The sequence below is a fragment of the Glycine max genome, chromosome 12, assembly GCF_000004515.6.
Source record: "Glycine max cultivar Williams 82 chromosome 12, Glycine_max_v4.0, whole genome shotgun sequence".
In the NCBI taxonomy this organism is placed as follows: domain Eukaryota; kingdom Viridiplantae; phylum Streptophyta; class Magnoliopsida; order Fabales; family Fabaceae; genus Glycine; species Glycine max.
The window spans coordinates 28,832,818-28,856,484 of record NC_038248.2 but is presented as its reverse complement, the minus strand read 5'-3'; the positions used below and the strand labels follow the sequence as shown (position 1 = coordinate 28,856,484).

General features: G+C 36.7%; 1 non-coding gene across 1 annotated transcript; it reads right to left on the bottom strand.

Moving 5' to 3' along the window:
* Window positions 1-16,787: 16,787 nt before the first annotated feature.
* On the bottom strand, window positions 16,788-16,894 carry LOC112998640 (small nucleolar RNA R71). Its single transcript, XR_003263734.1, has one exon. It is a non-coding gene; the product is annotated as a small nucleolar RNA R71 (small nucleolar RNA).
* Window positions 16,895-23,667: the final 6,773 nt, after the last annotated feature.

Genomic DNA, 23,667 nt, shown 5'->3' with positions numbered 1-23,667 from the left:
AGCCTAGGTTGATCCGATGGATGCTCTAGCTCCAAGAGTTTGACTTGGAGATCCGTGATAGGAGCGCAGCACAAAATTTAGTTGCTGATCATTTGAGTCGGATCGAACGTGTATCTGATGCGGATTCACCCATTCGGGATGATTTCCCGGATGATCATTTATATATATTGTATAGTATTTCTGATTCTCTTTCTACTCCCTGGTTTGCTAACATTGTCAATTATTTAGTTGCTTCTGTTTTTCCTCCCTTAGCATCTACGGCTCAAAAAGATAAAATTAAAAGTGATGCTAAGCATTTTATTTGGGATGACCCCTACTTGTGGAAATTGTGCAGTGATTAGGTCATTAGACGATGCATTCCAGATCATGAGACTGACTCAGTCCTGCAGTTCTGTCATTCTTCCGCACTGGGAGGTCATCTGGGTGTTCAAAGGACAGCTCGCAAAGTGCTTAACTGTGGCTTTTACTGGCCCACCATCTTTAAAGATGCGTGGAAGATTTGTAGCACTTGTGAGCAATGTCAGAGAGTAGGAAGTGCACTTACATGGCGACAACAAATGCCTCAACAACCTATGCTATTTTGTGAGGTGTTTAATGTCTGGGGTATAGATTTCATTGGCCCTTTTCCTGTATCTTTTGGTTATGTTTACATTCTCCTTGCAGTTGACTATGTTTCAAAATGGGTGGAAGCCAAGCCCACTAGAACTAATGATGCTAAGGTTGTTGTAGATTTTGTCAGATCTAATCTGTTTTGTAGGTTTGGAGTACCTAAAGCAATCTTTAGTGATCAAGGAACCCATTTTTGCAACAAATCAATGCATGCCTTGCTTAAAAAGTATGGGGTTGTCCACAGGGTATCCACACCATACCACCCCCAAACCAATGGACAGGCAGAAATTTCTAATAGGGAGATCAAGAGAATTTTAGAGAAGATTTTGCAGCAAAGCAGGAAAGATTGGAGTACTAGGCTAGATGATGCTCTTTGGGCACATAGGACTGCCTACAAAGCACCCATAGGAATGTCTCCTTATCGGGTTGTCTTTGGAAAGGCATGTCATCTTCCTGTGGAGATTGAGCACAAAGCATACTGGGCAGTGAAGACCTGCAACTTCTCTATGGATCAAGCTGGTGAGGTAAGAAAGTAGCAACTGAGTGGGTTAGATGAGATCCGCCTAGAAGCCTACGAGAATGCCAAGTTCTACAAAGAAAAGACCAAGAAGTTCCATGATAGCATGATAATTAAGAAGGACTTCATGGTTGGGCAAAAAGTGTTATTGTATAATTCTAAGCTTGGACTCATGAGTGGTAAGTTGAGGTCTAAGTGGACTGGTCCTTTTGTTGTTACTAATGTTTTTCCTTATGGTACAGTTGAGATCAAAAGCGACTCCACAAACAAGAGCTTCAAGGTCAATGGACACCGACTTAAGCCATTCCTCACAAATCCTTCTTTAGTGGACGTAGTGGTGGAAGAGACTTCCTTACTCCACCCTACTCTTCCTCTACCATGACTTAGGGAGTTTTTCTTTCCTATCTCCTTTTTTACTTTTATTACATTTGTCTGATTCTATTTGATGGTTTAATTGCTTTTAATCTTTTAATTGTGCCACATTGAGGACAATGTGTTGTTTAAGTATGGGGGGAGTGTGTTTTTTGGTTTTGGTTTTGTTAGTTGTGTTAAATTAGTTTAATTTTGTTAGTTTTGTTGTGTTAAATTTGCATGTTTGTCTTTGAATTATAGGATATGTTCAAGTAATGGGTAGTTGTTCTGAAAATAAAAGTCTCTTGACATTTTGTGACTTGAAATCCTTGTTTTTCCTTTACATGTCATGATAGTTTTGAAAGCTCAATTTGAAAGTGATAAGTTTACCTTTGTGAGAATTCGAGCCATCCATTGTAACGACCCGCCTCGTCGCTACGGTATCCACACTCTAATATTAGATAATTTCAATTTTTATAAAAAGAACTCCCTTAATATTTGCTTATGAAAACAGAAGTGATTTTGTCACAACATAAATTCATCCAACAACATGTCATTACTTAAGTGAATATGCATAATTAAATAGAAACAATAATTTAGTACATGTCATACACATAACAAAAATTAAATATGTTCATATATATTATTCAAATTCCAGTTTTACATCTTTAACTCAACAAAATAAAACTTAAAAACCAACTACGGGGGAGTTGATTACAAAACACAACTCTCTCCCAAAATAACGCCAATGTCATTACGTCGGCTCGGCGGCTCCTCACCAGAATCTTACTCCCTACACTCTGCCACTATCATTCTGTTCCCACGAACAAGGTTCGTGATCATCACAGGTATCAACCACACGATACAAAATTGCAAGGGTGAGTTTATTATAAAAGAACCAATACCAATTCCAAATAACCACAATTAGCAAGGAACACAGGCAAACATGATAAGCATACACAACAATCATTCTTCAACACTCATATCCAATAAATATTCATCATTCACATCCAACAATTACTCATCGTCCATCCATGGACCCAATCAAGACTACACAGAATGATGCGTGCACCTGACTCAACACTCAGATGCAATGTGGTATGTACTAACAACAACCAAACCTCAGGAAATAGCCTAAGCGTGTCCACATGAAGCTCTCACTTAGGGAACTGTGTTGAGTTTGTCGAGACCACCCGGTTGTGCACGTAACAGCCCCCCTCTCATAGGTGATCAGCCTGGGAGCCCAAAGGTGTTCCCTACCAGGTGACAGCCCCCTAGTACAAAGTACACTTGGCCATAGTTACTCTATTTCCTGTGTCGTATGAGCTATGATCACGGCCAAAAGTAAGTGCCAAAGACCATGGACCAATTAAAGCACCTAAGCATCCCCTCATAAATGCTTAGATTCTCTAACCACGCTAGTTACCCACATCTGGGCCATCCGACAAGGTCAATGCACTCTACCCCGCATGACATACACTTCATACGACGTATGATCGTGGCCAAAAGCTAGTGCCAAAGACCCTGGAAGGTCAGTGCACAGTGCCCCCCACGATCATACACAACATCCAACGTATGAACGTGGCCAAAAGCTAGTGCCAAAGACCCTGAAAGGTCAGTGCACAGTGCCCCCCACGAACATACACAACATGCACATGCTAATGCATTTCCAACATCAATCAACAAATCGTATTTCCATGTCATTCACAACATAAATATCATCTCATCTCAATGACGTTATCAACAACAACAACAACCTCATTTCATATTCACATATTCATCAATAATAACAATTCATGTTGACATGGTCTTTATTAACAATGTCATCTCAAATTAATATCATCATAATTATCATTATCATCACATATCAATTAAAATCCTCAATAGCAACATCAACAGCAATTCAAACAAACACAACAATATCATTTCCACACGCACGGTCTTCAAACAACACATTTCAAACAACCAAAAAAATATCATTCATCACAATACATATATATATATATATATATATATATATATATAAATATCAGACTGCTGTGCTTCCAGAAAATACTGTTCAAACACATACTGTTTAAATTAAAATTACTGTACATGCTTCAGATCCATAAGTTTAGTTAACATATGCCCTTACGGACACTATTCCTACTTCTCCATCAGGCTCTGATACCAGAGGTCAGCGGAGTAGGATCAAACGGACAGATAGGAAGTAAGAATGCAGTATGATTAATGAAATGAAAATATAAACTTGAAAACAGATATCAAGGTCACACCGGAGACCGGCTTACAAAACCCAGGTTTTCATAAACAAAGAAACCGAAGCGACGGCAGAGCCGCACAGGATTGGTGGAGGGAGAAGAGAGAAGGATGAAAAATAGAAATTTATTGGATCTAGAAAGAAGCGCTTACAAAAATCTTGTTTCAGAGCACCTCTCTTCCGAAACCTGAAAAAATGGCTAAATGAAAGGGTGCCTCACAACATACTTGAGGACTCCTTATATAGCCAAAAATCTAAGACCGGTAGTTGCCGGTAGTTTTGACCGGGACTATTTGACTGTTTGTTACAAGACAAGTAGTTTTGACCGGGACTTTAATGGCTACAGGACAGGTAGTATTGTCCATCATTAATTACACATTAATTACAAACAAACGGTTTTGTGACCGAAATTAAATTTAATCTAAACAGATACCAAAACAATCATCTTCGTTTTGGTAAAAGGGATCTTCTTCGTCTTCTTCGGCAGAACTTGTTTCTTCCTTCTTTGAGGATGAAGCTTCTTCTTCTTGTTGTAACATTTGTAGAACTTCCTTCAGATTTTTAGCTAAGACCTCCTTTGATGTCGATCCTGCTAAAAATGCTGCCAGATGAGACTTTTGGTTCAAAAACACAGAAGTCTCTGGATCAGCCGCTTTGAGGAATTCTGGATGGGATTTGAACCATAGTTTTACTTGTTCTGGATCCGCTTTGGATGAGTCAAATTGTGTCCACCATTTTACAAATGCGTGTCTTTGTAGTGATGGATATTGATTTGTCTTTTCAGTCTTGCTGTAACGATATTGCCATGAGAATATCCATGACAGTGCAAAGCTTGAAAAGTATTTAAGATCTGCTGGAATTCGTCATTCCTGCGAATTGTATTGTTTCTTAAATTGGGAAAATCCTTGTTGGACCGTTTCTGGGAATATCTCTGGGATGGGTCCAAAGAAGTCCCACCATTGCAAAAACCAATTGGGAAAATTGTAAATTGTGTTGGTCTTGAAATATATCAGCCATGAATGCTTGAAGCGGGTATTTTGGTGCCAAAACACCTTAGTCCAAGCATCAACGTAATCCCAATAGGTATAACCTACCGGATCAAATGGAACTGAGAATCTCTTTCCTTTGTTCAAGTCCGAACCAAAGTGTCTTGGTTGAAGAACTTTTAGTATTTGGATGGTTGAGTGGGTGTTTAAGGTTTGGTCTTTTGGGTCTTTGAAGTGTTTGATAGATACTGAGTTTGAATCTACCAAAATCAATTCATAAAAAGTTCTTGTCTTCAGGATGGTGGTTGGTTTGTAGTGAAATCCTGGTGGGAAAGCCTTGGCCGTCGCCTTGAAGGGATTTTTGTCCCAAAATTCAGGTTCCATCTGCAAAACAGTTAACAATTTATTTTTATAAATATAATTGTTAGTTTGTTTGGTAGGTGGTGTTTGGGCTTTGGCTAAAGGTAGTTTTCCTTTAGTATTGGTGGCTGTTTTGGTCATTGACGCATTTTGGATCATTGTTTGTAAATTTGATTCAGATTCATCATCAGATTCTGAGGCAATGTCTGCCCAAGATTTTTTGATTATTTTTGGAAATTTGGTCAGACCCATGTCTTGAAGGGCCTGAAGGGTTTCAATTGGCCAAGCATAGTCGGCCGATGTTTGTTTGGCGGTTGCCGGTTTGGGAGATTCCTGAGTGGATGGCTCAGGTTTGATTGAGGCAATCTGGGTTGATGACCCTTCTAAGTTGGTTTTCTGGGTAGATGACCCAGCCTGGGTTGGTGACCCAGAAGAGGTAGATGATTTCTTCATGGTTGGTTCTGGAAGAGCCAGCCTGGCTCCTTTGCCTGTACTCCTTCCTCCCCGTAGGGAGATTCCCGATGCCTTAGGAGGCATTACCACTTTTCTGTAAGAATTCACGGGTAAGGTAGTCAGGTAGTGAATTTGAGGTGCCCTTGATGTATTCTATGTCAAAATCAAAGACACTTAAAATTGCTTGCCATCGTGCAAAAATTTGTTTTGAGGCAAGGTTTTTAACATCTTTTTGTAAAATATCTTTGGCTGATTTACAATCAACCCTGATTAAAAAATTTTGGTTTAATAAATCTGATTGGAATTTGGAAATGCACAAAACAATTGCTAAAACTTCTTTTTTAACAGTTGAATATTTTAATTGCGCAGGATTCCAATGTTTTGATGTATATGCAATGACATGATCTTGGCCATGGACTCTTTGTTTGAGGATGCCACCATAACCTATGTCTGAAGCATCAGTTTCGACAATTTTAAATGCCTGTGGAATAGGAAGATACAGACATTTAATGGATTGGACTTTGACTTTGATTTCTTTAACCGTTTGTGTATGGAGGTCAGTCCAAGGAGGCGGATTTTTCTTCAGCCTATCATGTAATGGCTTGACAATATTATTTAAATAGGGGACAAATTCTCCTACGTAATTTAGACAACCTAGAAATCTTTGTAACTGGGTTTTGTCTAAGATTTGGTTGGGGAATTTGCTAGCAAACTCTATTGACCTTTCGATTGGAATGATTGTACCTTGATATATATTGTGACCAAGGAATTGAATTCGAGTTTAGAAAAAAATGATTTTTGATTTGGAGACTATTTTGATTTGGAGACTGCCAAACCATTTTGTTTGATGATATGTATGAAGGTTTGGAGATGTTTGAAATGTTGGTCAATGTTTTGGGAAAAGATTAAAACATCATCTATGTAGACAATGACAAATTTTGAATAGGGATTAAAAATATCGTTCATAATTTTTTGAAATTCTGAAGGGGCATTCTTCAGTCCGAATGGCATCACGTTCCATTCATATTGCCCGAAAGGTACAGTAAACGTTGTTTTGTACCTATCTGATTCTTGGATCTGGATTTGCCAAAATCCAGATTTCATATCAAATTTTGAGAATATCTTTGCAGAATTTAATCTGTTAAGAAAATCTTTTTTTTTTGGAATAGGATATCTAATCCATTGTAATGCTTGATTTAATGGTTTGTAATTTATGACTAAGCGGAGTGTTCCACGCTCAATCTCAGATTGTTTGTTAACATAAAAAGCCGCACAAGACCATGGGCTTTTGCTTTTCCGGATTAGGCCTTTATCAAGCAAATCCTTGATTTCCTTTTGATAGTATTGAAGAAGTTCTTCATTCATTTGGATTGGTCTGGCTTTTGTGGGAATTTGTTTTTCCCTAAAGTCTTTCTCATAAGGGAGATCGACAATATGTTTCTTTCTGTCCCAAAATGCATGTGGCAATTCAGAACAAACGGTCGATTCAATATGATTTAATAAAGATTGAATTCTTTCTTTTACTTGGGGTTTTCCCAGTTGTATCTGAATATTATTAAAAGATACTTCTTCTTTTAAGAAGTTAATTTGATTAATCTTATTTTCTATAAGATTTATATTTCTAGAAATTGGTTTAGTAGAAAAATTAAATGTAATTTTTCTTCCTAAATAATTTGTTGTTATTCCTTCATTAGATATTTGGATGGGAAACAGGGCTCTAATGAAGGGCGTTCCTAAGATTACTTCATTCTTAAGGTTTTTTACCAGAAGAAAGTTTGTGTTAATCTTAAGACCTTGGTTTTCAATGATTACATTTGATAGCTTAAAATTAATTTTTAATTTTGAGCCGTTTGCCGTACTTAATTTTTCTGAGGTTTTCTCAAAGAATTTTGTAGGAATTAATCCTTCTAAAATGCAGTTTGAATCAGCCCCTGTATCAAATAGGGCCATTGTTTCTAAAACGAAATCATTAATAATTATTTTTATGTTTATGTAAAATTTTTGGATTTTAATCTTGTTGATTAATCCCATAAACATATCATCTTCTAAATTTTCTGGTTGGTTTTCCTCACTGTTGTTGGTATTTTCAGAATCACTATCTTCCTCAAGTTGAGAAAGAATGATCTGATGAATTTCTTGTTGTTGACGAAGTTCTTTTACTTCTCTTTTTAGATTGTTTATCTCTGTTTGGAGATCTTGGATTGTCGTTGGTTTGGTTGAAGAATTTTCTAATCTCTTGAGTATGTTACTTACATCAAATTTGTTGTTCGTGATAAAATCCTTTTGTCTAGGTTTTACCTCTAATGTTTTCTTGAGTTTTTCCAGAAAAACCTTCTTTTCCTGGGGGTCAGGTATGGAATTGATTGCTTCAAACAAGAGATCTTGTTCTCTCGTTAGAGTATTGATTTGCCCATCATCATCATCTGTTGATGATAGTTGGTCATCTTGTTGGATTAAGTTTAGGTTTTCATCGGAAAGCACGGAGGATGAAGTTTCTGTTTCTTCCTCCGAGGTTTCTATGAGCAAATTGTTTATTTGCTCTTCAATTGCGGGTTCGAGGTTAAGGTTTCTTAACTTCTTTTTTAGCCTACAGTATTTGCTGATGTGGCCTTGTTTTCCACAATTGTAGCACGTTATTTTTGATTTTGTTTTCTGTTTAGGATTTTCCATTTCTCTACTGGTTGATGGTTTGTGTGAGTATCTCCTCCTTGGAAATCTCTTTGTATTGACCGGTTTATTCTCATGGATTTCTTTTTTAGAGGATTGTTTTTTCTTTTGTTTTGGACAGGCCGGTAGACCAAATTGTTCGCAGAAATAACCTAAATCTCTCTTTGTTTGAGCCTTTTCTTTGGCTAATTGCCTCTGAATTTTGTCATCCTGACAAATTTTTAAGGCTACCTTTTGGACGTAAGAAATTAATTGACCATAGCTTAAACTTTCATATGGAATATCTCCATTGGCAGATTGACTACGGATTTTATCTCTAACCTTGTCTCCTAATGATCTGGGAAGACCAGCTAGAAATTTTTCTTTCCAAAAAGGTTGTTGACTATCTTCTCTTGTGTAAACCCTAGTTAGGAAAGTATCTCTATACCACCTAAAATCCGCTAAGGTTCTACACTTAAGATTTGACAATAATTCTGCAGACCTATCTTTCCACAAGGATGGGTCTCCAATGAAATGTTGGGCTATTGTAAAAATTAATGTGTTAACAGCGTCAGGAATCTCTTTATCATCGTCATTAGTAATGACTTTTCCATTGAGATCCGTCTTAACTGCACTGTAAATTTTTGATTTCTCTTCGTTAGTGAGATAATTATCCCACCATCCTTTCAGTTGTCCAGAAAATCCTGCCACTAAGATATCTATAATGGTCTCTTCTGAACATTCATGGGAGGTTTGGTAAGCCGTAGCTACCATGGTCATATGTTGGAGTGTGTTCATGATGTTATACTCCGTTTGTGCATCTATGTTCCATTCATAGATGTTGTTTGCACTAAAACTCTTAAAATTGTTTTCACCTCTTTCTTCTAATAGAAGGTCAGGGGCAGTTGGACGTTGATAATATAATTTGGAGGGTGTCTTCCAGTGTTTGGAATTAATTGGATTTATATTCTTTTCTGACACTAATCCTATCTCAGTTGTGTTATCTGAGTTTTGGTCACTATCTTCATTAATAACATTGATTAATTTGGAGGTACTTCTTGTTACCATTTTGGAAGTATTTTCCGAGGCTTGGGGGGTATCTGGAATGACTTTAAGTAAACTACCAATCTTGTTTAATAATTCACTATGGTTGTCACCTACGCCTTCAATTAAGGATTTAGTTTTTCTAAGTTCCCTAATTTTTCTTTTAGCCTTCTCACTAACTTTGAAAGGTTTGAATAAAGGTTTTTCAATGGGGATTTTTGGCGAAGTTTCCTCAATTGATTTTTGTTTAGGAACTACCTTAGTTTTTATGGTTTCTCCTAAAGCTTGTAAGTATTTGTTGGTATAATTTGCCTGTTCCATTAGGCTCTTAATGTCTTTAGAGGTTACTTCCTCATTGACATATTTTGTCTTGAATGGAATTGCCATGACAGGTTTATTGTTACTGTCTTTGATGTTTGGTAGTTGATATTGTGTTGCGGGAGGTAATTCCGATTGGATTAACTCACCATCCTTCACTTGCCAATTTGTTATGACATTTGTTGTTGGATCACCTATGATGTCTTGTTTCCAAGGGTAATCTATATCCTTTCTGATGGCATAAGCATGAAACCAATCAAAGAAAAGGACATTAATTTTGACTCTTTCGACAAATTCGTAGAACTTGTCTTGGATTTGTTTTCTGTTTGTACCCTTGTAATGTTGGAAAAACCATCTCCTTTGGGGTTCATTCTCCGGAGAATAAAAATCTTTCCTAAGGGTTTCCTTATCAATGCTAAAGTTGTCAGATAACATCATAAGGTTCCATAGAAGAGTATGTTGGGGATTGGATCGACCTTTGGTCGTCCTCCTGTTCTTGGTTGTAAGTTGTTCTAGGTATGCTTGAAGTGGTTATCTCTACCTTTCCGGAGTTATCTTGCTTAATATGCTCTATTGTTGGAGCGGGTCGGGGAATAGACGGTGTGGCCTTATCCATAACCCATCTTTCGGGAAGAGTTACTTCATCCCATTTTATTTTTCTCGGGAGAGACACGTTAGCCTTTGTCATATCAGTGATAAACAAGGTTGTTTCTCTTGCTTAATATGCTCTATGGTTGGAGCGGGTCGGGGAATAGACGGTGTGGCCTTATCCATAACCCATCTTTCGGGAAGAGTTACTTCATCCCATTTTATTTTTCTCGGGAGAGACACGTTAGCCTTTGTCATATCAGTGATAAACAAGGTTGTTTCTCCTTTTTGAGGTTTTAATAGGACTCTAGATGCACAAGTATTCATGACCTTGTACTGGATCCTATAAATTAAGGCTGCTGGGATTGATCCTTCTTTCATGTCAAGGCCATGAAAGTGGATGTTTAAGAACAGAGAGTCAAGAATGTTTCTGTCCATCAGACTCACTGTTTTGTTTGGATAACAATTAAAATATATTGGACCTTGTCCTAGGCTGGTTTCATTTCATTAATATATATATATATATATATATATCGCATCCCATTAGTTAAAAAGTATTTTTTTTTAAAGAAAAATCAGCATGCAACAGGGACAGGCAGATATCCTCACAGCTAGGTTCCCTGACCCTAACTATGGTGTTAAAACGGTAAATTTTATAATAAACTCCCCTCACCTATCGTGAGCTACCCCGCGGATTCCTCGTCACGTCACTTGAAGATTCCTTTTTGTCCTTGCTTGTCGATTCCACACAAGCCTCTACCATGCCAAAACAAAGGAGACTTAGTATCGATTTCAGAAAACAAAGCTAGTAACAGTGCTATGGGTCAAACACCCATATCACTACATGAAAGAGCTGAGAGCATTTCGGGTTTTACAAAGGAAGGTCATTTGGAAATTCCGACCACGCCAATGTCACCGGGGTTCAGTGTAGATTACGAAAATAACATGCATTTCATGAAAGGATAACGTTTACAAAGTCTCTTTCTCTAAGGTTTTTCAAAGGAAGCATAAGACATGCAATGACGGTTTCAAAGTCAGAAAAGATGCAAAGAAAAAATGAAACTAACAAGAAACAAGCATAGAACCATGGTTACCTCGAAAGAAAACGAAAGGTCAGATTAGGGTTTTCGTTCTCTACCAGAACCGCAAGCCAAGTTGGAAGATTCCGCTTCGGTTGAAGGGTTCCTCTCGGTGTGGGTTTTCAATGGAGAAAAATGATGGTTTGTGGTGGCTAATGGTGGCTGTGGTTGATGGAGAAAGTTCTTGGAACTTTAGAAATGGCTGTGGAAGAAAGAAAGAAGAACAAATGACGTTTTTCCTAAGCTACAAGAAAGCAAAGGCTGAAATGCTTAAATAAGATATGCTCTCGGGAACGGAAGCTTCTAGCACACACCAGACATCTTCTCAAAGATCCCAACGGTCAGATCATGGAAGATTGTCTTTTAAAGTTTCAAACCAAATTTCGAGAAGATCCAACGGTTAACGAAGGTTGGGCAGCGCTTTTACCGAGGCAGCTTCATGTAGTTTTCTCTAGAAGCTTCATTAAGAGGCTTCCTCCAAAAGCTTCATTAAGAGGCTTCTAGCACACTCCAGACATCTTCTCAACGATCCCAACGGTTAGATCATGGAAAAATGTCTTGTAAAGTTGCAGACCAAATTTCGAGAAGATCCAACGGTTAACGAAGGCTAGGCAGCATTTTTACCGAGGCAGTTTCATGTAGCTTTCTCTAGAAGCTTCATTAAGAAGCTTCCTCCAGAAGCTTCCTCGTGGCTTCTTTGAGAAGCTTTCTCAAGAGGCTTCTTTGAGAAGTTAGATCCTTATCTATCCACACCCCTCTATTAACTAAATTAACTTCCTTAAAAATAATTACGGATGAAAATAACGCAACAAATAATCAAACATCAAATAATCAAACATCAAACATAATTACTAATAATATATATATATATATATATATATATATCAGGGTGTTACATCCATCATCATAATCTTTTGGTGTGTTTTTCCCCATTGATTGCTTGCACAATAGCCTTGGCTTGATTCTTGTTGATGCTTCCTAATTCACATGCATATTTGGAAATGATTTAGGCAATTTCGTTCTTATAAGCTTCTAGCCAAATGGACTTACCTTGAATTAATTCCTTTGATAGCCCCTTTGAGCCTATTTTCCCCTTTCTTTGTTTTGAAGCTCATTACAAGCCTTAAGTGAAAAACCATGATATCACCTTACCCTTAAGGAATTTTGGAGCTTTAGAATTGTTTTGGGAATAAGCTGGGATTAAGTGTGGGGGGGTATGTTTCATTGGAAGATATGATTTTTGGCCATGCTTAATGTTTTATTTTGGTCATGCTTGATGTATATATATATTGCCTAGTTCTTTCTTTAATCTTCAATTTCGTACTGTTCAATCAAAATAAAAAAAAATTCAATTGTTGCAAATTCTGCAATTTCGTACTATTCAAAAAAAAAAGAAGAAAAGAAGTGAAGTTGAATAAATAAGGTCTTGATATGAAAACTTGATTTGGGAGCCTTGGTTGATTTTGTTGATATTAGAGGGTTTGGGTTTACTACTTGTGCTTAATTTCCACTTATTCCCCATTGCTCCTCTATTCCTTTGGGATTTAGCTACTTATTCCATATTTTTCTTCCCTACCTTGTCCTTGGCCCCATTACAACCTTTAAAGGCTCATGTGCATGTGTTTGTCAAGTTGTTGTCAATTTTAGAATTTTGCCAAGTCTATGTGGTGTTTGTTTTCATGGGTGCTTCGAGAGTAAACAGTAGCCTAGACACTTGAGAGATAGAGTGTATATCTTGTGAGGCTTAATCATTTTTCATTCTTGAGCTGATTAACTATTTTGCCATGATTGGGTTGCTTGGATGATTTTCACGAATGTCTTGGCTCTTTGAATCTCTTCATGTTAGATGTTACACATTCCTTTTATTCCTTGATGTTCATTGAGAAATATGTAAATGTTTTGTCTGTCTCTCTTTGATATCCTTGGATTTTGTTCTTTATTTCATTTTGCCCAGGATTACAAAAGGCTAAGTATGGGGGGTTCTGATGTGCCATTATTTTCTCCTATTTCTTAACCCTTTTTGCACCATTTTAAGTACTAATTAATCTTAATTGTCAAATTAATTAGGCAGTTTTATTATTTGGGCCAATTAAGCAAATTTGATGTTTTTAATCTAATTTCAGGAATTAATGAAGCATTGGGCTTGGAATTGAAGAGGGCAGACTATTTTATTCTACAAAATTAGATCTTATCTTATCTAGATATTATTTAGATTTGATCTCATCTAGATATTATTTAATCTAGATCTTATCTTATCTTATCTTATCTAGATTTGAATTTAATTTATTTATGGGCTTGGATTTAAAAGAGATTTGTAAGCTTTGGAGCTGAAAAACTATATAGCAGCACCAAGGTTCTAGTTTAGCTCTCTCTCTCTCTCTCCTCTCTCTCTTCTATTTTTCGTGTTTAGTTTTAGTCTCTCTTCTCTTTCTCTTTTATTTTCGTTTTTTACAATTCCAGTTCAGACTTTTAGTTTTATCAATAAAATTTCGTTCTCTATTTGATTAATGGAAGGCTAAGTCCGCAGCGTTGTTTTCTCTTGAGGATCAAGCACAATTCTCTTTGAGGTTCTATTATTATTGTTGAATTCCGTTCAGTTTTTCCTCTTCACTAATTACTCTGAATTTGTTGCTATTAATTCATGCATGCTTAGTGCTTGATTAATTGTCTCTGCGCTTAATTTACGTTCATGCTTAATGATCATTTATGAGTAATTGGTGTGTGTTATGCTTAATCACATAATGAATGCTTTATGTTAAATTTCGCTTAGTAATTTAATTTAGGGTTGGATTAAGTGATTGAACTGATAAAGGATAAATTATCGCAACCTAGGATAAGAGACTTGCTTGTGAATTAAGGGGAAGCAACGTATTTTAATTTTGATAATTTCTAATTCAATTTTACTCGTTGTTTAATTTACAAAAGCAAACAACCCCCCCCCCCCCAATTTGTTACTATTTCCTACTATCTGTCATGAACATTTGGTTTATCATTACTCGTTGGGAAACGACCTATGATCACTTCCTAGTTACTACAATTTAATGTTTATTTGATTCAGGTACGGCCTCGATCAAATTTGGCGCCGTTGCCAAGGAGCAGTGTCCAAAGGTTCATAATAGCTAGTTTCGTGTTAGTGTTTAAATCTTTCGTGTTTTATGCTTAATTGTTAGTGTTGTTTAGTGTCTTAGTATTTTGTTTAGTGTGTGTTCTATTTTAGTTTTTCTGTTAAGCGCTTCCCCTGTTTCAGTTTTTGGTGTTTTGCTGTGAATAGTGTTTTGCGACGGATTTAGTGACCACCTTTGCTTACGGCAAAACAGAGTAGTAGTGGAAATCATGTAGCGACGGATTTTAGCGACCACCCTTGCTGAATTATTTGGGATTTTTTGTTTTAGTAGCTAGAGTTGTTATTTTTGGCTGAATTTTTTGTGGTAACTTCTTCTAATCTATATTTTGTGGGAAAAATAGCTAGAGCCTTTAGTTTGGTCAAATTTGAAAGTTCCAAAAAGTAGCAAATTTGATTTTTGTCAAAACTTCAAACGACCATAACTTTTGCTCCGGTTATAAGAATTGCAATTATTATATATGTATTTGGGGTAGAAAAAAATTTCTTACACCATTCAACCTGCCATAGGCTGACTGAGGTCTTCATCATCCAAAAAAAAGTGATTCTGTCAAAAGTTTTTTATTTTTCAAGTATTATTCTCTTATTTTTCTTAACTTATCATTTTTAGCCTATATAGTTAGACTTCGAATTTTCATTTGAAAATTTTTGTGCTATCTTCTCATCATTTTTTAAGGTTGCTCACAAAATTTGAAGTCATTTAGATATCATTTAATGATAGCTGTAGTTCAAACCTACACTGTCACTTGCATAAGAAGACAACTAGTTGTGCATGCTGAATTTAGTGTATGACTAGAGGAAATTCATCTGACTTACAACCCTTTGATCCTGAGATAGATAGGACATTTCATAGATTAGTTAGACATCATTTAGTACCTTTTGAGCATCCAGAGCATTCTGATATTGGTGATTTTGAGCATTATAATTTTGAACATTCTGATTTTGTACATTCTGAGAATATGACACAACCTCCACCCCGTGAGAGGACTCTAAGGGAAATGGTTGCACCTGATTTCACCTGCGAAAGCTTGTGCATCCAATACCCTGATGAAGATGTCTCATATGTTCTTAAAACTGGACTGATCCATTTGCTTCCTGATGTGCCATCATTTTCTTCTATTTCTTAAACCCTTTTTGCACCATTTTAATTACTGATTAGTCTTAATTGTCAAATTAATTAGGCAGTTTTATTATTTGGGCTCATTCAGCTAATTTGATGTCTTTAATCTAATTTCAGGAATTAATGAAACATTGACTTAATCCGGATTTTGGTTGTGGACTTGAAGAGGGCAAATAAAGTAGCGCTTACTTTAGTTAATTTCTAATTAGGAGATTGCAATTTTATTTTATGTGGTTAAGAGTTTATTTCGTTTTGGGCCAGAATAATGTAATAGGGCCCAGTTACTTTAAGTGACTCTTTTTAAATAGTAGCCTTGGGATTCGTGCCAGGCTATTCTGTTAGGCTATTCAATATTCAGAGCATTGTTTAGGGTTTTACGTTTTTATGTTCTAATGTTACTGTTCACGTAATGCAATTTTCCATTTTCTGCTTCTAATTACAATTGCGTTCTTGTTTCTTCTTCTGCTTCCATTTACGTTTCTGTTTCATTTACATTTCTGCTTTTAGTTTCATTTACGTTTTCTGTTTGAATCTATGGAAGGCTAAATATTCTGGTGTTGTTTCCTTTTGAGGACGAAGCTCAGCTCTCTTCGAGGTTTTGTTTATAATGTGGCTTCCTGGCAGTTTTCCCTTCACCAGTTAACCCACATTCGTTAATATTAATTTGTGCACGCTTCATGTTCGATTAATTGCCTCTGAGCCTAACTTGCATTCATGCTTAATGGACGAAGGGTTAACTGGTGTATGTGTTCCCTAATCACATATTGACAACCTTAAGTTGATTTTCGCTTAGTAAATTGAAATAGGGTTGGATTAAGTTGTTAACTGTTAGGGACGAATTCTCCATAACATAGGACAAGAGAATGGCTTCTGAATTAGAGGAAACAACTCGTTTTTAATATTATTAGTTTCGTATTCCAGTTTACTTGTTATGTTCTTTAAATCACAAAACAAACAAACTCCCCCAATCATAATTGTTACTGCAAGTGTATTATGAACATTTGGTTTATCATTGCTCGTTGGGAAACGACCTAGGATCACTTCCTAGTTACTGCATTTTCATGTTTATTTGATTCGGGTACGGCCTCGATCACTTCCAAAGTTTCATGGCCTTGCAGGTGAAGACCCACAAAGCATCTGAAAGAATTCCATATTGTCTGCTCCACCATGAAACCACCAGATGTCCAGGAGGATCACATATTTCTAAAGGCCTTTCCTCATTCTTTAGAGGGAGTGGCAAAGGACTGGCTATATTACATTGCTCCAAGGTCCATCACGAGCTGGGATGACCTCAAGAGAGTATTCTTAGAAAAAATTTCTCCTGCTTCCAGGACCACGACCATAAGAAAGGATATTTTAGGTATTAGACAACTCAGTGGAGAGAGCCTATATGAATACTAGGAGAGATTTAAAAAATTATGTGCCAGTTGCCCTCACCACCAGATTTCAGAGCAGCTTCTTCTCCAATATTTTTATGAAGGACTCAGCAACATGGAGAGAAGTATGATAGATGCTGCCAGTGGTGGAGCCCTTGGAGACATGACCCCTGCTGAAGCCAAAAATTTAATTGAGAAGATGGCTTCAAACTCCCAACAATTTAGTGCTAGAAGTGATGCTATTGTCATTAGAGGAGTGCATGAAGTAGCCACGAATTCATCAGGTGAGACTAAGAAGCTTGAAGGTAAACTAGATGCCATGGTTAACCTGGTAACCCAACTGGCCATGAATCAAAAATCTGCACCTGTCGCCAGACTATGTGGTTTATGCTCCTCTGTCGACCACCACACAGACCTTTGCCCTTCTGTGCAACAATCTGAAGAAATTGAATAGCCTGAAGCTTATGCTGCAAACATCCACAACAGACCTCCTCAACCTCAACAGCAAAATCAGCCACAACAGAATAATTATGACCTCTCCAACAACAGGTACAATCCCGGATGGAGGAATCATCCCAACCTTAGATGGTCGAATCCTTCACAACAGCAACAGCAACAACAACAGACTTATTTTCAAAATGCTGCTGGCCCAAGCAGACCATACGTTCCTCCACCAATCCAGCAGCAACAGCAACAACAGCCCCAGAAATAACAAACAGTTGAGGCCCCTCCGCAACCTTCCCTTGAAGATCTTGTGAGGCAAATGACTATGCAAAACATGCAGTTTCAGCAAGAGACCAGAGCCTCCATTCACAGCTTAACTAATCAGATGGGACAGTTGGCTACGCAGTTAAATCAACAACAGTCCCAGAATTCTGATAGATTACCTTCTCAATCTGTCCAAAATCCCAAAAATGTGAGCGCCATTACATTGAGGTCAGGAAAGCAATGTCAAGGACCTCAACCAGTAGCATCTTCCTCATCCGCCAATGAACTTGCCCAACCTCACTCTACTCCAGAAAAAGATGATGACAAAAATTTAAAGAGTAAGTTACCTAACAATTTCTATACAGGTGAATCTAAAGAGAAGCAACATATCCCTCTTCCATTCCCTCCAAGAGCAATTTTCAACATATGCCTCTTTGGGTACGGCCTCGATCAATTACCTTCCCCGTACTCAATCTTGGCTAGGCTTTCTTGAAACAAATCAATCTTTGCCATCGAGGGGCATGTCCATGTCTTTAAAGGAAACACGTTTAGATGATACTCCTCCCCCTCTTGCAGGGGGATCTTTGTTGGAGCCCGAGCTATTCAAACCACTTGCAGAGAAGGAGAAACCGCTTAGCAGAGCTTATATTAATTACTATGTTTTCATTGAATAACTAATGTGTTTATTGTAATTGGCGTTTTTAGAGTAAATTGTGGCATGCGTATAACTTCCAATCCCATTCATAGAGGCTATTAAATTTCTCCTTCGTAACTCACGTTGTTTGATCAGGGAGTAGATGTTCTGTTTTTTGATATTGTGAAGTCCGAGGTGATTTATATGATTCCTATGGTCATGTTCTACTCCCTTCGGTCCTATATATTGGTCACATTCAAGAAGGAATACTTGGTCCTATTTATAAGTCACCAACTAACCTATTAATAATGATTTTCCAATTATGTCCTTTATACTATTCACAACACTTCATTATTAGGGAAGCCTATTTTCCATGCACCATCCACCCACTCTTCTCTCTCCATGTAATTAATGAAAATGTGAGTACCTCTTCAAATACTCCATTCTATTTCTGTCTCTCATATTACCTTCTTTCTCATATTACCTATGTCTTTTGTTTTCTTTCTCAATTGAAATTAGAACATTTTTCTCTCCATGGAGAAAGGCAAGGAACCCATTGTAAGCCATAAGGATTTGTTGGCATTGGTTGTTGAGGACTCAGACACTGAACAAGAGTCTCAATGTTATGAAGATTTGCTTGGAATGGTTGTGGAAGACTCGCTAGAGTCTGAACATGTCCTCCCCTTCTACTTGAACCAGTTACAAGAGGAGGAGGTGAACTAGAATATGCTATTTCCGAAAATGATTAAGTTCAAATGCGCCGTCATCTTCAAGTGCAGCAAAAATGGTTGAAGGTTCAAGTGTGGCGTCGTCTTCAAGTGCAGCGAAAATGATTGAAGGTTCGAGTGCGACGTCATCTTCAAGTGCATCATCATTGGTTAGTAACGAAGTGCTCTTATTCGATCTTAACAAGTTCCCAGAGGAAGAGTGTGAGGATGATACTAAGGAAGAGAAAAAAAAACTTGTTGAGTGAGCACTGCTAAAAATATATTTTCCTTATTATTACTAATGCCATTGTGGAGAGATTTTGTTGGTTCTTTATTAGGTTCATCCATCCATGTTTCAATGCTAGTGGCTTAAGAATATCTTTTTGATGTGAACTTGTTAGTAACATATTAATCTAGTTTAATTTGTTCTATTTCTCCATAATCCCATGCATGCGCTTTTTGGCATTCTATTTTATGTGACTATTGGAAAGTTTTTATATTTTGCATTTGATGTAGCATTCTATTTTGGTCCAATAAGAAAGCTTGTCTAAATATATAGGCTAGTAATACATTATATTGAACAGAAAATGAGATGACTAGTAAAATCGTTGTCAACATGTTTATGTGGCTAGTAACCTTATGGGAAGGACCAAAATATGGCCATGGTAATTTTTGTGACTAGGAACCTAATGGGGATGACAAAAAAAAATGGGGAACAACAAAAGCTACTAGGTATAAGGACAAAGAACACTACATAGTAAATTAAGAACAAAAACTAGAAGTATTAGAGAAAGAACAAAGCATAACTAAACAAACATAATTAAAAGTACTAAGTGGCTACATTACAATTTCCACCAGCAAAGAAACAAAGTCTACGAGCATAACCAAGTTACAACGTTTCAAAAACAAGAGGAATTCTTCCAAACAAGTCTAGTAAAAAAAGTCTTATAGTGGATTCCATTCAATCAACCTACATGTCTTAAGTAGTCCACCATTACTTGGACCAAAGATGGATCACAATTTACTTGCATAGGAAGTCCTCCTTGTCTTTATTGCATGTCTTTCTTACAATGGGGGATTTTATACCTATTTGAACCCCTAACTTTCATAATTTCAATCATACAAGCTTGCAAAGTTAGAAATATCTTGTTTGATTCCGATGTTGTGAAGTCAAGGAAAGATTTTTCTATTGCCATGATGAGGTCATCTATAGTTTTAGGAGCCTCTTTGTGTTGTAATGACTGAATGGCATTAAAGAAGCCAAGATCTAAGACATTAAAATCAAGCAAGTTTGGGGGTTGAGAAACCAATCGAATGTCAAAACCGCCTTCACTAGCAGCTTAATGGAAGTCGTTGTCATCTTCATCAATGTGACATGGAGCATTGTCTTGTTGTATGAAAATAGTTTCTCCTCTATCCCCTATTGGCCATTTTGCTTTGATTGCAGACAACACATGATGAATAAGAAAATGTTTGCTTACTTGTTTATTTATTGAAGATATTGGTTTTGTTTCCATAGTCCCTGTATCTCTGTTTGCACTCCTTCTCTTTGCCGGTTCCTTTGTAACAAATGGAAAAATACCAATCTTGCCATCAAAAGTCTCATTGCCATTAGAGTTGAATCTTTGTCTAGCCATGACAATAAGAACATAACCTTGCAAATGAAATTCTTGCTTCTACATGTTCGATGTGGCTCCTCCTCCCCAGCAGCCAAGTAATAATTCATAGAGTTCTTGGTCATATAAAACCATTTTTCATCAATGAATACAATGTTGTGCATAGATTTAAACATTGGATTATGTGGAATGGTTTGATTATCAAGCATGGATAAGCAAAATCGCAAGCGAGACTTCATGTTTTCATCTTTCAAAAAGGGCTTGATCTCATTTGAATGCCGTTGTATAATTCCATCCTTATGGAATCTAATGGGTAATGTTTTGTTAATCTCCAATGCATGTGATAGAGACCTTAAAGTAGTCCACTTTGAAAGAGGAATCTCACGAATTCTTTCAATATCCAATCCAATCCTCTTCCTTCCACAAATTTTGGTCTTCTTGTGCAATGTTTCTCCGGTTTCCCTAAGTTGACACCATATACGTTGTATGACCCTTCTTGAAACGCAGTACAATGTGGCAATGTTCTTTGTTGTACCTTCCTTCAACTTTCCATTATAAACTGAATTTAACAAAAGACAAAAAATGGACCTACACTCTTCATTTGATAAGAATCTTCGTTGCTTGTTTAATGTATCATTTGCATTTATAGGAAATTTCGTTTCTGCATTTGCTTCCTCCTCTTGGCCATCACTCATTACCCCGTGTAAGCTTGCATCTTTAGTGTCGTCATCCATACCATCTTCTTCCTTGTCAACACTCATATCAAAGTCCATTTCAACGCTTGGAAGATCATTCAAGTCCAACAGCTGAGATTGATTTCCCTCACCACTGATGGGTTGTTGAGAATTTGCTCCATCACCACTCATGGATACAATATTCAAATCAATAGAATTTGAGGATTTTGATTGTACATTATTGGCATCACTATTCAATAATGGACCTTCATTTTTGTTCTTTGTTTCTGGGACTACATTCAAGTAGAAATCCAAGTTCACACCCTCATTGTTCATGGTGTTTATGAAGAGTAGGATACCTCTCTGATGGCGTGAGCTTAAAATCAATTTCAAACTTCACCTTTGGTATTTAAAGATACAAAACCCACACCAAAAAATGAAGGAAATTTTTTAAATAATTAGTTTAATTACCATAACCATTATTAAGAGATTGATAGCAGAGAATAGTGGTCCTTGACTTGTTAATTCTTGATGGCCATTGGGTAAGATTTCATTATAAGAGAGATTCAAAGTTGTTATTGGTCCATATTCATTGATGGAGATAGTGGAGTGATCACTGATGTGTGCTGTTTATTGAGGCGGTGGAAGAGAAATATTGAGATTAAAGGTTGCTATTGGTCCATATCCATTGATAGGGATAGTAGAGTAATGAGTGAATATTAATAATGGCGTGGAAGAGAGAGAATGTGAGATGATAATTTAGCCTAAGCATTTAATTAGTTATTAGTGGAATTAGTTGAATGTGTAATTATGTTAGGGTATAATTGGAAACTTGTTTTATTTTCAGACATATTTAATGGCTTAACTTCCCTTCCTTGGTCTTGATGATTCGGTTGAAAGTGACCAATATATAGGACCAGAGGGAGTATGTACCAATACTCTCTCTTACCAATACATTCTTTATCAACTTTCCATAACCACAACTCACCTTCTCTTCAATGGAGTCTAAGCATTTAAGAGCCACCATCTCAGTCCCTTCGACACCCACGTGCGTTTTCCATCTATGAATGGGATTAGGAGTTATACACATGGGATTGGGAGTTACACGATCTCAGTCCCTTCAACACCCACATGCATTTTCCATCTATGAATGGGATTAGGAGTTATAAGCATGGGATTGGGAGTTACATGCATGCCACAATTCACTCTAAAAATGCCAACTAAAATAAATGCATTAATTAATGACTGAAAATGCAATAATTAATATAGGGCAGTATATGAATGGAAACAAAATACTCATGTACCTAAATTACGTTGGAAAGATAATATGCATGCAATTTGAGCAGGTTTTAGCATGATTTATTTAGGAAGGAGTAGTTGCAAAACTGATTTACTTTATTATAAGTAAGATAAGAAGTAAGACAAGATTCACAATAAAAACATCAATTACAATAAAAGCATTATTAACTAACGAATGAAAACACAGAAATTAATATAGGGCAATATATGAATGGAAACAAAATATTCATGTACCTAAATTACATTGGAAAAATAATATGCATTTAGGCATGATTTTAATTTAGGTGGGAAGGAGCCGTTGCAGAACTTATTCGCATTATTATAAGATAAAATAAGATTCACCCTAAAACATCAATTACAATAAAACATAAATTAATGAATGAAAATACAATAATTAATAGAGTTTAATGCCTATACATTGATAGTGTAAAAAAATTATATAGTCATCTAATCATAAATCAGAGTTTGAATTACTTTAAAATAATTATTTTAAACGTAAAAAAAGTTATACATTACATTGTCAGTCCTTAACCCTTTTTCTCTATTAATATAGGACAATATATGATTGGAAACAAAATATTCATGTACCTAAATTATGTTAGAAATATAATGTGCAAGCAATTTAGGTGGGATCTTAGCATGATTTAGGCAGGAAGGAGTATTTGCATAACTTATTTGCTTTATTATAAGTAAGATAAGACAAGTCTTGGAACGCGTCCAAGAACACCACATGAACATGTGTTGCACTCTTGTTAGCAAAAAGAGTGCAACATAATAAATGCAACAAATAAGCACGAGCTGTTACAGTCCAATGTTCGACCTCACATTTACTCTGATAAATCTCTCGTAGCCACGATAGGCATACGTATGCCCATGACATTGTACTATCTCAGCTCTAGCTTCATCTCCAGAGACTTCAAGTAACTCGACCAACATCAAGACCACTTCGTCGACATGAAGAGTCTCGAAGATGTGGAATTCACCTATGATGGGAAGATGAAGAAGAGATGTCACATCATCGAGGGTGATGGTCACCTCTCCTATTGGAAGATGAAAACTGCTCGTCTCCTTATGCCACCTCTCCACAAAAGCCGATATAAGTCCCTGATTGCCAGTGTCCAATGAACATGCGATTAAAGGACTTAATCTTGTGGCAGTGACCAGCCCTTCAATTTCAGTAGCAGGCCTCCCAAATTTTTGAACC